Source organism: Lolium rigidum, chromosome 5 (assembly GCF_022539505.1).
Source record: "Lolium rigidum isolate FL_2022 chromosome 5, APGP_CSIRO_Lrig_0.1, whole genome shotgun sequence".
Classification (NCBI taxonomy): domain Eukaryota; kingdom Viridiplantae; phylum Streptophyta; class Magnoliopsida; order Poales; family Poaceae; genus Lolium; species Lolium rigidum.
The window spans coordinates 4,542,906-4,559,862 of NC_061512.1; the positions used below are offsets into that span (position 1 = coordinate 4,542,906).

A 16,957-nucleotide genomic window follows, 5' to 3' on the forward strand; every position below is an offset into this window, starting at 1 on the left:
GAAGCATGCAAGGGTGGGTCCTTTGCTCATGTAGTCACATTCATGGATCTTGATATGTGGATAGGTTTTACTTATGTGTTGGATTTCTCTTCATGGATTCATGGATCTCCTCCCATACCTTTTTTAATTATTTATATTTTTAGTTGTTCATGGATCTGGAAGTTTATTACATGGATGACAACTTTCCATTGGTTTGCCTTTTCTCCTAGGTTTATTAAATTTCTTCTGCTGTTGGCACAGATGAATAAATCATTTGTACAGATCAGAAACTCAGTTCCATTGTATTCTTGCATTTTTCAGTGTCAGAATTATTGCTCATGGTCATAAGCTCCATGTATAACCAGAATGGCATACTGCATTCCCACAATCTGCAAACTATGTGAATTCTTAACCTACTTCTAGTGATTTGTACGTTTTTGTTTGCTTCTAGGTTGGCTCAAACTCCATTCATGGTTGGAAACACACTCATGATTGTGGCATGTGACAATTCTATTTGTCTTACTGGTGTTATTTAAGATCCTTACCATGCCATGTTCATTTTGGCTCTGTTTTATGGCAAATCACACCAAGACAAACTGCATCACATGTTGTTTTCTGTATAAGATACATAAACTATCTCTTATCGCAGGTATCGACGGTGGTGACGGCGATGATGGGTGCCACGTGCCTGTCTATGACCGAGCTACAACGAGCGAGCCAGGGCCAGGTGCAAGAGAGGCCGTGGAGGTCCACGGTCCTCGTGCTCAAGCAAGGTGGTGAGACAGCTGGCCGTGGGAGGAGCGAAGACATAGAAGCTCGCAGGAACTCCGGCATGCTGCCGGCCACCACTCCGACACGCTGCTGCCAGCTTCCTCCATGTATTCTTGCTAAAAATTGTTTTTCATTCTTCGACTGAACGTGTATGCACTGCAAAGCATCCATGTACAGATGTACATCTATTGTGTGCATAGGCAGAGGGTGTATAGGAAGATGGATGTGCTCACTTTGTTTGTTGCGTATGTATCCACAGTACTGAAAACCTGTGAATTTTCAGGTTAAAGGAGGAAGCGTGTTGGCCAACATATCATCCGAGACATCCACAAGTGTGCTCCAGTGGCTGCCGATCGGCTACGAGGTCTCCGTCAAGAGCAGCTCACCTACCGGGCCCGCTTGACATGCAGGCGAGGACCCCTTTTCCATTACTAATGGTTCCAGATTTAGGGTTGTGCCATGAGAATTGCTTGCTTTATTTTATTTTGGTGCTCATATATAGCTCACAGGACAAATAGGTTTGGTTCAAGCAGCGAATTCTATTTGCATGCATTGTAGTCTCCTCTCAAGTGATAATACGATAAAAAATCCTGATATCGCTAGGAATGAAAACCCTTTGTATGGTGGATTTGTATCTGACTTGCAATTGTGCGCACGTGCCCATCTGATATGCACGTTAGTCCATTGTTTTTGTAAAGCCATTATTGTGTTATATATTTTTTTCTTGCATTGAAGATTATGGTGCTATTTAATTTGCTTGTCCACAGAAAAGTACGACATTTCATAATCTAATGACCATGATGAATGTTTGATCTGGAAATACAGTATTAATAGTGTTTGTTTCGTAGCTCATTCCATGCTTTTTTGACTTATAGGTGTAATAACAATGTACACTTCTGGAGCATGGGATATGTGTTTACCTACTACCCGTTGTTCTTGTGTTTATCTAGTTATATTATATGTGTATTTGTTGTCTCGATGGAATTGCTCTTGCTCTTAGCATGCTGGAAACCGCATTATGCTTGGTATGGATAATTAGATAGAACAATCTAAAACCAATAGAGCACTGAATTAGCATTCCTTTTTTATTATTTGCATGTACTCCCTCTTTCATGAAACATGTCTTAGATTTGTCAAAATTTGGATGTACCTAGTCAAACAATAATGACTATATACATCCAAATTCTGACAAAGCTAAGACATGTTTAATGGGATTGAAGTATATGGTATAGAATTGGAGTCCTTGAATATTTTCTCACATAATCTTACATAGACAGTGGGTGTATAGAAAATGGATGTGCTCAAACTTGTTCCTTGTTTATGAATTGAAAACTTGTATATTTTCAGGTTCAAAGCATATCGGAGGAGGTGCTTAAGGGAGAAGGGAGAGAACCAGTTCCTCCAAGTGCGCTGCCGCGGCAGGGAGGGTGGCCTGCTGCTCCAGCTCCCCTCTGACGGACACGATGATGACCAGCTAATGTACCCGACGGCCGGCTTTGTAGGATGTTGTGGTCGCATCAGATCTCAAGGCTGGTGGGAGTCGTTGACCACCGTCGTGACCTCGACGCTACCATTCAGGACCTTGTCGACCACAACATCTAAAGGTCAAATCTTTTTCTTTGCTAGTTAGCATTTAGGCCTCCATTACAAACCTCTGTTAATTTGGATGCATAACACTGTTAGCAGTTGCGGCTTAATTAGACAGCATTAGTCTACATAGTTTCGAATTTTGTAGTTTAACCTAGTTGAAATTCATTGGGAATAGATGCATGAAGAAGAAGAAAGGTAGCTACGTGAGAATTTGTTGTTCATGGATACAGGGGAATGAATAAGCTAGTGACATCATACTTCTCTTGCTACATGTCTTAAGCTTCTCAGAGTTCTTGATCTGGCTGTATGGCTTCCTTGCAGGTTGTGATTACACCGGAGACCGACTCGCGGGTAGCTGACCGCGTTGTGATGAGGAGCTGGCAAGGCTGCACAAGGCCTCCTACCTCGGAGGTCAGATCCCAACTTATAATGGCAGGAAGAGCGCGTACACGTCCAGGCTGCTGCTGTTTACCGTTCAACGAGTTTCATATCACCTTTCTCGACGGAGATGATGTTCCGGTACAGACGGGTCTGTCCTTTCTCATCAGCACAGTTTTCTATTCCTAAGGATATATTACTGTGTTGGCATTTCTGACTGTTAATTACTAATATGATGTAGGCATGATAGTACTTTCAAAGTGGTGATCAGGTTCGCTGCGAGGTCCGATATTCACCGTATCGAGCAGTACATAGCTGCAAGGCAGGCAGAGGATCATCGGGAGGCCCTGCAGATTATTCACATTGTCCTGGTGAGCTGCCAACTGCTAGGTAGAGTACATTGATCTCTAGGTTTGTCGTGTATTATGAGACGTCGGTGAGAAATTACTACATTGATATGCTTTTTGTCCCCATGATTGTTTCACAGGTACGAGTCGTATGGCCAATCCTTCTCGCTGGACCTGGGGTGGAGGGGGTCCATCGGTGATGGAGTGGACAGTTGGCGCAGGTTTTATCAGAGCATAAGGCCTACTTAGGTGGGATAATCGCCTTTTCTCATGAATGAATGTATGTTTACTATCGTTCCATGGTGCTTGGGTACCTTGGTTCTTGGGTATGTGTTGTCTGATACATCATAAAGCCACTCGAGTAGCAATAAGAATTGCTGCTTTCAGATTTGATATGCATATTCAAGGTTTCGATAGTCTGTGGCTGGATTTTCTACTAACTAGCTAGCATAGCAAGTAGTGATAGTTTGAGGTTTAATGCAAGTGTGACCTTCTGAAGTGATATGCATGAGATGTGATGTTGCTGTTATTTATTGTAGGATGCATTCACATAGTTCTGTTGCTATGAACTGTTTTTATTATAGGGTTGTTTAATTGATAATAAATATTTCATCTTTTATACTTCCCTCATTATATATGTTTGTTGCAACGAATCGAGGCTCCATGTTGCTCGGCACCGTGGTCCTTCGTTATGTGTTATCTGGCAAATTTTGAAGCCACTGACCAGCAATGGAAATTGCTGTATTTTTATGTTTCCACTAGTGTTTTGTTAACCATTATGGCAGAGATGCATATTTAAGGTTTGGATAGTCAGTGAATGGACTTTCAACTACCTAGCTAGCATAGTCAGTGATAATTTAAGGTGTAATACAACTGCATTCCAGCTACGCTAGGTGAACACTAGTTTCAGTTTTGATTCATTGATGAGATGTGCAGTAGCTTGAGTAGACAGATTCATCCTAATGAAGGCCTTGTTTTGAGGAGTAGCCTCCTTTTGCTTTGTTGCTAGTGTGATTAAACCGGGTACATGCCAAAGTATGACTAAAATTATTTTAGATGATCATCTGGAAGCTAGTTACACATAAAGTCCCACTATTTTGTTTAATTAAATGCCTTGAAAATCAGTAAAGATCTACACGTAGGCATTCCAGTTGTGATATTTAATCATCTCTAGAATATGTTCAGCATGTTTCTTGCTTGCTTCCAGCATTTGCTACCATCTTGAATGAGCTCAGTTAGTGTCGTGTGCCAAGTAGGAACCTTGTCTATTGGATGTTTCTGGGCATTGTTTTCTAGACCTATCTAGTAAAGGTCCATTATTCAGTAGGTCATTTAGTATATGTTATTCAGTAGTCTGATTGATACACTCCAAAAATCAACCCTTGCTTAACTGACCAACTTAAGTTTTCTTGTTGCATTTCGATAATAATTCAGTGTAGGTATGCAGAGGATCATTGGACAAAGGCACATCTCTCTTACCTTTATCGAAAAAGAAATGATAATATATAATGTACTTTGTTGTAGTTTTTGTTTTCAGTTTGTTGTATATGCCCATGGGTTAGTCCTCTTGCTTGACCACTTCTGTATCAGTATTTGGCATTATTATAAAAAAAAGTGGTTTTTTGGGGTCTGCTCCGATTGCACCATTTGGTTCTGATTAGTAGTTGTGTTCTGAACCCGACTCGGCTTCTTATAGCTTGTGAGGTACTGTGCATCTATATAACACTTATATGCTTGCATCTTGATGTATGTTTCATAGTAAACCTGCTATTTTGTTGGAATTTATATAACACTTTATTTTGTGTCTCCGATTTGAACCAGGTACAAAGTCTCTGCACGAAGAAAAGAAATGCCAACAGTTTTAGTTGGCCGTTGTTGAAGTTTCAACATATCAATCCATCATCTTGTTAATGTTTGGATGAAAAACAATGATCGTGAAATATTGGTCTGATTACTAAATGGTGTGTTCTGAAGCCTCACATGTAGAGATCAACCTGTTGCTGTGTACGTTGACACCCGTAGCCAACTTGGCCACCAACGGTGGCGTTGGTGGGAAAGAACATTGAGCAAGGGAAATGCATTTGCAAGTAGTCGATTAATCCAGACTAGAAAGTTATAGTAGTCTTGTAGCTGTTTCATTTGCCTGTAATAATATTAGGTCTTAGTGCCTCTTCACTGTTTTTCGTCAGACTTGTACGCTTGAATGTAAGCTGTGAGTGTGCACTCATATTATTCATTTTGGGTAATATGATCTGAATGCCCTGAAATGTTGAAAGGTCATGGCAAAATTTTGAGCTCTTTATTAGTAATAAAACTAGAAAATACATTGATTAATTAACCTAAAAAATACTGTCATGTCTTGAAGAAAATTCTGATATTTTGATGTATGCATGCACTTTGAAAGCACTTCGGTGATAAATAAATAGAAATTATACCATCTAGCCAGCTAGCTATCTATAGTTGAAGTAGCTAGCTAGGTTCAATCGATCGACCAAACCATTTGGACAACGTAATTAGATTTGGCGCTGAGCACTATTCATTTCCTTAATTTACTTTGGTGCTGTTACCACTTTTTCTCACGGCTGAACAGCTAACATAGAAAGAAGAGATTTGTCATTAAAATCTGTTTTCTACAGTCAAATACGTATATTGTATGGGTTTGAGAGGAATAGAAACGACGATATGCCCTAATGATGGATTCTAATTTATGAAACTCATCCTTTTTTTAGGCATGTTCTCTTGATCTTGCCAAACAGAATCTGTACGTACTAACTATCACATCAGCCTTCTATAATACTTAGCGTGATCTTGGTAACGAAGTAATATATGTAATAGATAAATAGAAAACTCCCATAAATAATGAGAGGGTAAGCTTCTAAATATGTAGGAAGGTGACAAATTGTGTGATTAAGTAGGCCAATTAAATCACGAGCCCTTCTTTGTTTTAGGGATTTGAACCACGTACTCCCTCCACTAGATTTGCTATAGTTAATACGTGATTTAATTGCTAAACTTCCTGTAAACTAAAGTCTCCTCTATCCTTTTTAATAGCGTGAAACGAAACTGACCAGTGCATGCGTGTCCTTTCCGTTTGTATCTGATTCTTCCGTGGGGGCTCTAGCTGATCTTTTGGCTTCTGCCTTACTCTCGGTTAGTCCATTCGAAGTGGACGTGCAGTTTTTTAAGATAAACTATAAAAAGAAAATTGTATTGAAAAGATGCAAACCAACATTTTCTCCTCTTTAATTTTTTCACCTTCAATAAACTAAGGGCATATAGAAAATAAAGATAGCATGTGCTCAGTATTATTGGGTTTGATTTCCGTGCGATGAGAGAAGAAATTTTTGCTACTTTAAAGTGCATTTGAAAGATAGAAGTGCACTCTTTCATAGACAAAATTTGAGGCTAAACTTACACTTATTTGAGGACGGAGGAAGTATAGCGCATGGGAAAGAGAGAGAATCAAGGGTAAATCATGTCCTTTAAGATTATCATGGCCCAATAGATAACCACTTCGGTTGCAGCGCATCCCATTATAAACCTAATAAACCGGTATAGAGGGAGTACTTGACTAACAAGTCTTGCATGCGCCCGCCTTTGTGCCCATCGGTGCGCCCAATTCAGGGCATAGACAATGGTTGGATATGATAATAAAATATGATGTACAATGGGTTATTTTTAATTTTATCTTTATTAACGTGATATCTTAAATATGTGGTAGAGAGATTGTGCTAAGAGATCATCTCTTAACTAAGAGAAGACAAAGTCTTTTTTCATCTTTCTCTTTCCTTCATCTCGACGTTTATCCTATGTGGCACCGCTAAGATATCACAATTGTACATGCAATTAGGTGGCATTCATCGGGCGCTTCCCCAAATTAAGCCCCACGGTTTGCGTTTTTCTGCTTGGAAAACAAATACATAGAATCCTACTATCATCTTCGTGATCCTTTAGCTTTGTTGAATCCTTGTGCTACTTCGGCGACACTACTACAAAGTCTTTCACATTGCCGCTAACCTCTCCGGCTAGGACTCACGGTCTACATCGAGATGAACAACGTCGCCGCGCCCATCAGTGCCTGGTATGTTCCTTCACCGTCGGAGGTATCGCGCTACCATGAACAACGAAAGCCGAAGAACATGGTCGCATAGTTAAGGAGCTTGATAGTGACGTGTAGGCCGAGTTCCGAATCAGCGAGGACCGCGGCGGAAAGAAAGCGACGAGCAGACAGAGACCCGAACCTTCGCTCGGCAACGACACCCTCCGACCTTTGGGAAAATGAAGATTCCTTGACCTTTTTACCGAAGAAGCATTTCCTCCGGCTGTGCCTCCGGTGCCGTGGCCACGTCGCTAGCGAGGACCGCCAAAGCACGTAAGCGACGAGGCTATGCGAAGGAGGTGCTGGTTGTGGTCGGTGACGAGCATACCAGAGTCATGCCTAGTCGCTTGCGGGGAAAGCACGGTCATGCTATTGTTGTCCGCTTCCTGTTGTGTAGGTGAGAAGGTGTGGAGCATGAATTTTGCATGAAGACACGATAGCAATCTAGGGACCGGCGACTGATCTATGTACATGAAGGAAGGGAGTGAAAACAACGGGGCTCTGTAATGTATTTTTCTGTGTTTCCAATTTTTTGGTAACAGAACATCACGTGCGAGCGTAACACTGGCGCTCAGGCTATGCAAGCCTCATCCGTACCACTGGGACTAAATCACCCATTAATAAATAAGACTCTTATATCACATTCATATGTGAATGTATGGCTTGCTTGGAAACACAACGTTTGAAATCCTACGACCGTATGTAATGCTCGTATCCACTAAGACTAGCATCTTCGTGCTCCTTTAGTTTTGTGGAATCCTTGTAGTACTCCGGTCATGTTATTACACAGTCTTTCACGTTGCCGATGCTCTCTCTGGCTAGGACTCACGGACCCATAAGAATAAAGAGACAACCGTCGAGATGAAAAGCGTCGCCGCGCCCACCAGGGGCGACGCCCTATTGGCATATTCCTTGGCTAGTTGGCTGCTGTAGGTATTGCACTGACATGCACGAGGAAGCCGAAGAGCATGGCCACATAGTTGAGGAGCTTGACGCCCGAATGGGCGAGGAGCTCGGAGCAGGACAAGACCCAAACCTTCGTCCGGAAACGACACCCTCTGGGCCTCCGGGTAGACGAAGATTCCTTGACCATTTTACCGGAGATGAATTTCCTCCGAATGTGCCACTGGTGTCACGGCCACGTCGCTAGGGATGACCGCCAAAGCAAGTGAACGTCACGGCCGTGGTAGTGTTGTCCACATCTTGTCGTTTAGGCGAGAAAATGTTGAGCATTACTTTCGTATTAGGACACGATGGCCAGCTGGCGGCCGGCGACTAATCTATGTGCATGAAGGTAGGGAGTGATAACAAGGGCCTCTTACACTAGTTTCTCCCGTTCGAAGCACAAAAGTAAAAGTGGCTAAGGTCACACAAGTAATAATCTTGCTTAATTTTTCCTAGCTTATCCATCTTATTTGGCAAAAAAAGTGAGAAACGTGGATGAATCCCAGGTAATGCGGGCGCACAGATTGGCGCTGAGGCTAGGCAAGTGCTAGGCAAGCCTCATCGGTACCCCCTACTCCGATTAAATTAGCCCAGATCATCTGACTCCAGTTTTTTTTCCCCTAGTTTCTAGGGTTCCCTTGTTCCTCTCGCGACGGCGGCGAGAGTGCCCTATTTGCTGGCGGGTGATCGACGTTCTCTCGGACTCTTTTCCGCGAGACGCCACTGAGGTTTGATTGAAGAGCTAGTCTGCGAGGTGATCAGGGTTTTGCATGGCGGGTAAAGCGGACACGGCGCCGGCTCCACCGCCGCCACCACCGTTGCTGTTAAGATCGGAACCTGAGTCCAATGAGGATTCGGATAAGAACGCTATGCCGGAGGAGGCAGGAGGATCGGGCAGTAGATCTATGGATGACGATCTGGAGCATAGATTCGATAACCTGAACTTATGTGGGGAGGAAGAATCGGATCTTGATTTCTCGGACGAGATTGAAGAATTGATTGGTGATGTCCGCTGGCTAGCAATTTTTAGGGTTCATACCCTGAAACCTTTCAGCCATGCGGCTCTGTTCAAACAGATGCGTAATGCTTGGGCACCAGCCCAAACGGTGACGTTCAAAGCTAAAGGAGAGAATTTATTTCTGGCTCAATTCCATTGTCTAGGCGATTGGAATCGGGTAATGGAGGGAGGCCCTTGGCTGTTTAGAGGAGCAGCGTTGGTTCTGGCTGAGTATGACGGATTCACGAATGTGGAAGATTATAAATTGGATAAAATTCCAGTTTGGGCGAGGATACAGGGCATTCCAGAAGGGCTAATGAAGAAAAAAGAGCTTGCCGAGAAAGTGGCTAGGAAGGTAGGTGATCCTCCTATAAAGGTTATTGTCAATGAAGGTGTCCTTAATTCCTCAAAATATCTCAGAGCTAGGGTGCATGTCGATATCAACAAACCCCTGGTTCGTATAGTGCCTATTACTTTGAAGGAAAGGAAGGTGTATCCGGTGCTGTATGAGAAGTTACCGGAGTTCTGTTTTTTCTGTGGCCTCATCGGACATTCTGTCACTGAATGTGGGGATGGCGTGCATGAGGAAGATAAATGTCAGTGGGGTGAATGGATCAAAGTCATTTTTGAGCCAAATAACCCTCCTGGGGGTGGAAGGGGTTAAGTAGGACGTTCTGGGCCTTTTGGCCGAGGTAGAGGTGGAGGCCGGGGGTCGGGAGAACCCCATGAATCGGAAGCAACAGACATGGATTGGGGCACTGTGGGATCTTTCGGGGGTAGAGAAGGGACAAGGAAGAGGCCAGTGGCAGGGAACAATGCTGCTGGGGCTGCGGTCGGTACGGTGGCGCAACAAGTCAACATCCTGGAATCAGGGAAAGGTAATTTTTCTGGAGGGATAACTCTGTCTTCTCCCCAGAAGGTACAACCAATAAAGCGGCAAAAGAAGGTGGTGGATGGTGTGGAAGTGGACGAATTTGTAGGATCGGCGACCTCGGGATGGAGGATCGCCGGGAACAATGAAACTCTGCGGTCTGAACTGCCGCGGTCTTCGGAACCGCCGGGCAGTTCGTGCGCTTCTTGATCTCGAGAAGCAACTGAAACCTGATGTGTTTTTCTTGTCCGAGACACATTTGGATAAAGCTAGGGCAGAAGAAATGAGGAGAAAGTTAGGTTTTGATCATGCTATTGTCTTTGAGAGTGATGGTCAAAGTGGGGGACTTCTTATGGTTTGGAAGAATAACCTGAAGATTACTGGTAAAAGTGTGACAAAAAATTATATTGATGTTGTGATTGAAGATATTATTCCGTGGAGGTTTACTCGGTATTTATGGTGAGCCGAGCCGGGGTAATAAGCATATTACTTGGGATTCTCTTCGGACTTTACATGGTCGGATGAATTTGCCATGGTTAGCTATGGGAGATTTCAATGAGATTCTGTTTAATTATGAGAAAGATGGTGGTCGACCAAGATCACAGCGAGAGCGATGCGGGCGTTTCATGATGCTCTCGGAGATCGTGACTTGGAGGACATGGGATATGTGGGGGATCTGTTTACTTGGAGGAGAGGGAAGATTAGGGAAAGATTAGACAGAGGCTTGGTTAATGGACAATGGAATGATTTGTTTCCGTTTGCTACTCGGTAAATAGTGAAACCATAAGATCCGACCATCGGCCTATCTTGGTCGATACGGAATATTTGTCAAACTCGCATGCGATGACGAACGCTCCGCGGCGATTTGAGGCGAGATGGTTGATGGAGGATGAGGTAGAAGAAATGGTGAGGGCTTCGTGGGAACGGGCAAAACAGAAGGGAGAGGATACCTCCTTGATGGAAAAATGTAGTGACGTACACTCGGAGCTTCATTGCTGGGATAAAGAAGTGCTCAAAGCACCATATAGGAAATTAAAGGAGCTGAAACGAGACCTTGAGCAACTTAGACGAGGCCCAATGACAGATGCTACGTTGGCTGCGCAGAATGATATCCAAATGCAAATTGAGAACACTTTGGAAAAAGAGGAGATGTTTTGGATCCAGAGAGCAAGGGCGAACTGGCTGAAACATGGGGATCGGAATACAAGTTTTTTTCATAGATATGCCTCAAAACGGAAAAAGCAGAATACGATCAAATACTTGATTGATGATAATGGAATAAAGCAAGAAGATCGGGATGCTATGTGTAGTACTCGTGCACGGATATTTTTCGGATCTTTTTACTTCTGAAGTGTTGGAGCCCGATGAGTTGGTGTTTAATGATATTCAACGTCTTGTGACTGATGAGATGAATATGGGACTCCCGGCCCCGTTCACTCGCGGAAGAGGTTAAAAAAGCTCTATTTAATATTGGTGATTTAAAAGCCCCGGGGCCGGATGGTCTGCATGCCGTGTTTTATAAAAGATTCTGGAACATGCTTGGGGATGATCTGGTAAAGGAAGTGTTGCAAGCTGTCAATAATATTTCAGTTCCTGATGGCTGGAATAATACTACAATAGTGTCAATTCCGAAAGTTGATAGTCCTGAAAAGGTGACCCAATTTAGACCTATTAGTCTGTGTAATGTGGTTTATAAAGTTATTTCAAAAATGCTTTCACAATGGCTGAAGCGATGTTGCCGGATATTATCGGTGATCATCGAGTGCTTTTGTCCCCGGAAGGTTAATCACGGATAATATTTTAATAGCTTATGAGAGTATACATGCTATGAAGAAGAAGAAAGGAAAAAAGGGTTTATGTGCTATTAAACTTGACATGCACAAGGCTTATGACAGGGTTGAATGGAGCTATTTGAAGAAGGTTATGGTGAAAATGGGTTTTGCTACAAGATGGATAGATATGATTATGGCTTGTGTGTCATCAGTAAGGTATAATGTCAGATTTAATTCTATGGAGACTGATGTGTTTACTCCATCCAGGGGCTTGAGGCAAGGGGACCCTCTGTCCCCTTATCTCTTTTTATTGGTGGCCCAAGGTTTATCAAGTATGCTTAAGGGGGCGGAACAGAGAGGTGAACTAGAGGGGGTCAGGGTCTGCCGTGATGCCCCCATGGTATCTCACCTACTGTTCGCGGATGACTCTTTAATCTTGATGAATGCAGATTCGAAGAATGCGCTCAAAGTGAAGGAAATTCTGGATAGTTATCGTACAAACTCGGGTCAAAAATTATCCGAGAGTAAATCAAGCATCTATTTTAGCCCGAATACTTCGTTGAAGTGAGGGCGGAGGTATGCCAAATTCTGAATATACTTACGGAATCCCTTAATGATAAGTATCTTGGCCTACCTGCTATGGTAGGGGTTGATAAAAGTGACTGTTTTAGACATTTGGTGGAAAGGGTTCTGGCAAGGATTAGTGGTTGGAAGGAGAAAATGTTGAGTATGGGGGGAAAGAGATTCTTATTAAAGCAATTGCTCAAGCAATACCAGTGTTTGCTATGATGGTTTTCAAGATTCCAAAAAATATTTCCAAAGGAATTTCTGATGCCATCTCTCAATTCTGGTGGGGCGATGAGGAAGAGCAGAAACATATGCATTGGAAGGCTTGGTGGAAACTGTGCATCCCAAAGACAAGTGGTGGTATGGGTTTTAGGGACCTTCAATGTTTCAATCTAGCAATGTTGGCAAAGCAGGTTTGGAGATTGTTAAGTGATTCTGATTCTCTATGTGCTAGAGTTCTGCGAGCTAAGTATTACCCTGATGGTCGGCTTCTTAATGCTAGACCGAAAAGTGGCAGCTCTTTTACATGGCAGAGTATTCTGGCAGGCCTGGAGTGCTTTAAAAAGGGGTGTATTTGGAGAGTTGGTGACGGCAGTCAGATAAATATATGGGAGGACAATTGGATTCCTTCAAGTCATAATCTGAAAATCATGACGCCTAGAGGTGGTAATATTCTTACTCGTGTGGAGGATTTGATTAATCCTGTTGATGGTAGATGGGATGAAGAGCTGATTGCGGATATTTTTTGGCCAATTGATGTACACAGAATTTTACAAATTCCGCTGACTCCAGACAGGGAAGATTTTGTGGCTTGGCACTACAATAAGTCGGGGCTGTTTTCAGTCAAATCAGCTTATTATTGTCAATGGAACTATAAATTTGGGAGAAACAATAGAAATGAGAGTATTGCGGAAGGGGCAAGCAATTCAGTTTGGGAGAAGCTCTGAGTCTCCAAATTCCTAGTAAAATTAAAATTTTTGGCTGGAGAGTTTTACATGCTATGATTCCCTGTAAGGGTGTGCTTGCTAATCGGCACATTGGTAATATGGCCGGGTGCCCCATTTGTGCAGATGGTTGTGAAGACATAAAGCATATGATGTTTACATGTGAGCGAGCAAAGGACGTGTGGAGATGTCTCGGTTTGGAGGAGAGGCTTGGAGATATTCTGAACATAGACAGATCGGGCTCGTGATTGTGGAGGAGATCATAAAAAGAGGGGGCGATTACCGTCTATTGATAATGTGGGTGCTGCTGAACTATTTCTTACCGCAGGCTGGTTCATCCGGTGGGAAAGGAGGAAGAAGGTTCATGGTGAGGAGGTACGGACACCAGTCCGATCAGCTATGTCTATTAGAGTTCTTGCAAAAAATTATATGGAGGCTCGGTCTAAATCGGTGGTGAAGAAAAAGGAGGGCTGGAAAAAGCCAATGGAAGGTGGGTTTATGATCAATGTAGACGCGGCATTTGATGGTGATTCGAGGAAAGGGGCGACGGGTGTCATTATTCGAGACCATACGGGGCTTTCTTGGCAGCTCTCCAGACTTATTTGCCTCATGTGGTGGATGCTCCGATGGCAGAGGCTTATGCCTTTCGTGATGGTTTGACACTGGCACAACAAATTGGTATGCAAAATTTTACTATTCAAACAGATTGTGCCCAAGTTGTGGAGACTATGAAGGATGGAGGTTTCTCAGCAACATCGTCCGCAGCCATATATGATGATTGTAGTATTCTTTGGTCTGGCTTTGGGAAGGTTGCTATTGAGTTTTGTAATAGGGAGGCTAATCACGTAGCTCACGAGCTTGCTAGAGTTTCTTTTAGTTACGGTAGGTCTTGTACCCGGGTCGATGAACCCCCTAGGTTTATTCTTAGCAAGCTCGTTAGTGATGTAACTATTTTGTGAGGGGCAGCAGGTACCAGACGCACTCTTTTCCTTCCAGGGTACCTAAGGGGACTGGAAGGTTTTTGATGAGGCGGCCTGCTGTCCATATTAATATATGAAGTTTCAAAAAAAAAAAAAAGCCTCATCGGTACCCCATGGGATTAAATCACCCATTAACAAAGATAATATTCTCGTAAGTAACAGAGATAGGCTTCTAAATATAGGTACATGAGGGCGTGATTAAATCAGCCAATTAAATCACGATCTGTTCCTTGATTTAGGGAATGAGCCATGTACACCCCGCCTGTTTAATAAAGTTCCAGGTTTACCCGCAAAAAAAAAAACTCTGATCCACAAATTAAATCACCCACATTAAATAGTATACCCTACTAATACGTCTGACGTGATTAAATCATGATCTCTTCCTTGATTTAGGGAACTGAAACATGTACACCGGTACACAGGATTAAATCACCCATTAATGTTATATATCCCGGTAAGTCCATTGTGCTACCTCCCCGTAAACTAATAAGGCAGGACCACCGATGGCGAAAACCAAAGTTATATAGCGGGAACTAAAAATATTAGCGCCAAGTTCTGAAATTTGAACGAGACGTAGAGGCCTATAAATATGAGGAGGGGTGTAGCTAACGCGTGCGTCGCGTGTGACTTAGACTTTGACTCTTTACTCGTCGAGGAGAGGAGAGGAGAGGAGCAGACCTCTGCATCAGAGAGGAGGAGATGATCGGTCTTTCTCGAGCATGCAACTCCACCTCCCTCCGCGTGGATTCAGCACAACAGGTATTGGATAGATTCATGCATCTTCTTTTCTTGAATTGGGGCAGGTGGTCTCTTTTGACAAAATTTCGTCATTTTTGCGCCAACGAATTCGATACGGGACAGGGAAGCCAAATGATGTGGCTGCAGTACGCGGGGTGTGTTTGGTCTGTGTCCAAGATTGCTCTACTAAAATTTTCGTTGAGCTATTTCTTGCCCATAAATCGGTTAATGTTGGCTAAAAAATAAACTGGAGTTGGTAGTGAAGCATTGACAAGCTAAAAAAGTTCGCAACTATCCAAATAAGAACAAATATTTTAGTCACGACCAACAAATTGGTAGATTATGATTTGGTAGCAATCCATCGCCATGGCCTGCCTCTTCCTCACCGGCGCCGCCTGCCTCTTCTACGCCAACGTCGAGCCCGAGCGAGCCAACGCCGCCGAGCGACGCAGTCCTACTCTGATGCTACGTTTGCGAGTGATCCTTCAGATTGACAGCCCCTTTCAGCCTACTTTATTTTTCTTGGTGGTTCTCTCATTCCATGAAAGACAAATAAGCAGACCGTTGTTTACCGTTCGAGTGCAGAGGCTAGGTTGCAATCTATGATTCTTTTGACTAACGAGGTGACTTGGTTACGGTGGTTACTTGCAGATTTTGGTGTCTCCGTTAACCGACTCCTCTCTTGTCTGATAGTACAAATTAGTATTGCACGTGACCTTGTAAAGAATGAACTTACCAAGCATATTGGTGTTGATGGGCGGTGTACAGGATCAGCTTATTGCGCTGCAGTATATGCCTTCAAAGTTGTAGTTGACGGGCATAGCTTTCTACTCTCCAAACTCGGTATTGTTGATTCACCATGAATTTGAGAAGAGGTGTTAAAGAGATATTTTGAATATTATAGTTTCCCTAGTAGCTAGGGTGTTCCCTAGATATTTCCAAAGTTTTAAATAGCCGGCTATAGCTCCGCTATAACTTTTTGGGAGACCTGCCCGCTGCGGCTATGCTATTTATAGGCTAAATGAGAACACCTCTAATAGCCGGTTATAGTTCTATTTAGCCTTTTAACGCTTAACCTCATGTATTTTGAATTTCTCTTCTAATTTCTTTTTTATTTTTTATTTTCTGAATTTCCGTTTAATATGATCAGATAAAATATGTGAGTTGAATAATTGAATACTTGTTTGCCTTTAATAGTTTTCATCTTTCTTTCTTTTGTAAGATGTGACTGAACTATTTCAAAAAAAATTAAAAAAACGCTAAATGGAGGCCCACTATAGCCCGGCTATAGCCTTTCAGAGCCTTCAAAAATTTCTAGGCTAAATAAAATAGCCCGCTATTTTAAACCATGCATATTTCACACATATACATGTACTACATATTCTTGCTGACATACGACAGGTTTTGGAATTGATTTATGAAATGCTCATTCTTGTGCTAAACAAGAAGTGGCTACCCAACACCTGTATAACACACACGGACACATACACACATATTTACTTGCTAACCCTACATCACACAATACTAATCCAGCTGAATCAACAAGTGAATATAGTGAGTGCTTATGAAGAGAGAGAGAAAAAAAGTAGACTAGAGATATTTTTTCTGATAAAAAGGGGAGCAAAGCTCAACGCGGACGAATTCCGCCCGGGCTTGGTTGCACTCGTTAATTGTGTGGCTGTGGTTAAACCATGTCCAATTAATGATGCAATTGATCCATTCGAATACAAGGCTGGAAAATGCAAATACTGCTGTATATCGTCCATGCAAAGCGTATGGAATTAAATGAATCTTGCTTGGCCGGTAGTACTCCCTTCGTCCTAGAGTGTAAGTCATATTCCTAAAAACTATTTGTCCCATAACTCCCACCTCTAAGGCATAATTTTATTTAATGAGGGAGAGAAAGGGGTTGCATGCACCAATGAGGAAGAGAAAGAGAATGCATGCACCAATGAGAGAGAAAAAGGGGCTGCATGCAC

The 16,957-nt window shown here is 42.8% G+C and overlaps 1 long non-coding RNA gene across 1 annotated transcript; it reads left to right on the forward strand.

Moving 5' to 3' along the window:
• Window positions 1-2,669: 2,669 nt before the first annotated feature.
• On the forward strand, window positions 2,670-5,052 carry LOC124658414. Its single transcript, XR_006989177.1, has 3 exons — window positions 2,670-2,869; window positions 2,960-3,314; window positions 4,887-5,052. It is a non-coding gene; the product is annotated as an uncharacterized LOC124658414 (long non-coding RNA).
• Window positions 5,053-16,957: the final 11,905 nt, after the last annotated feature.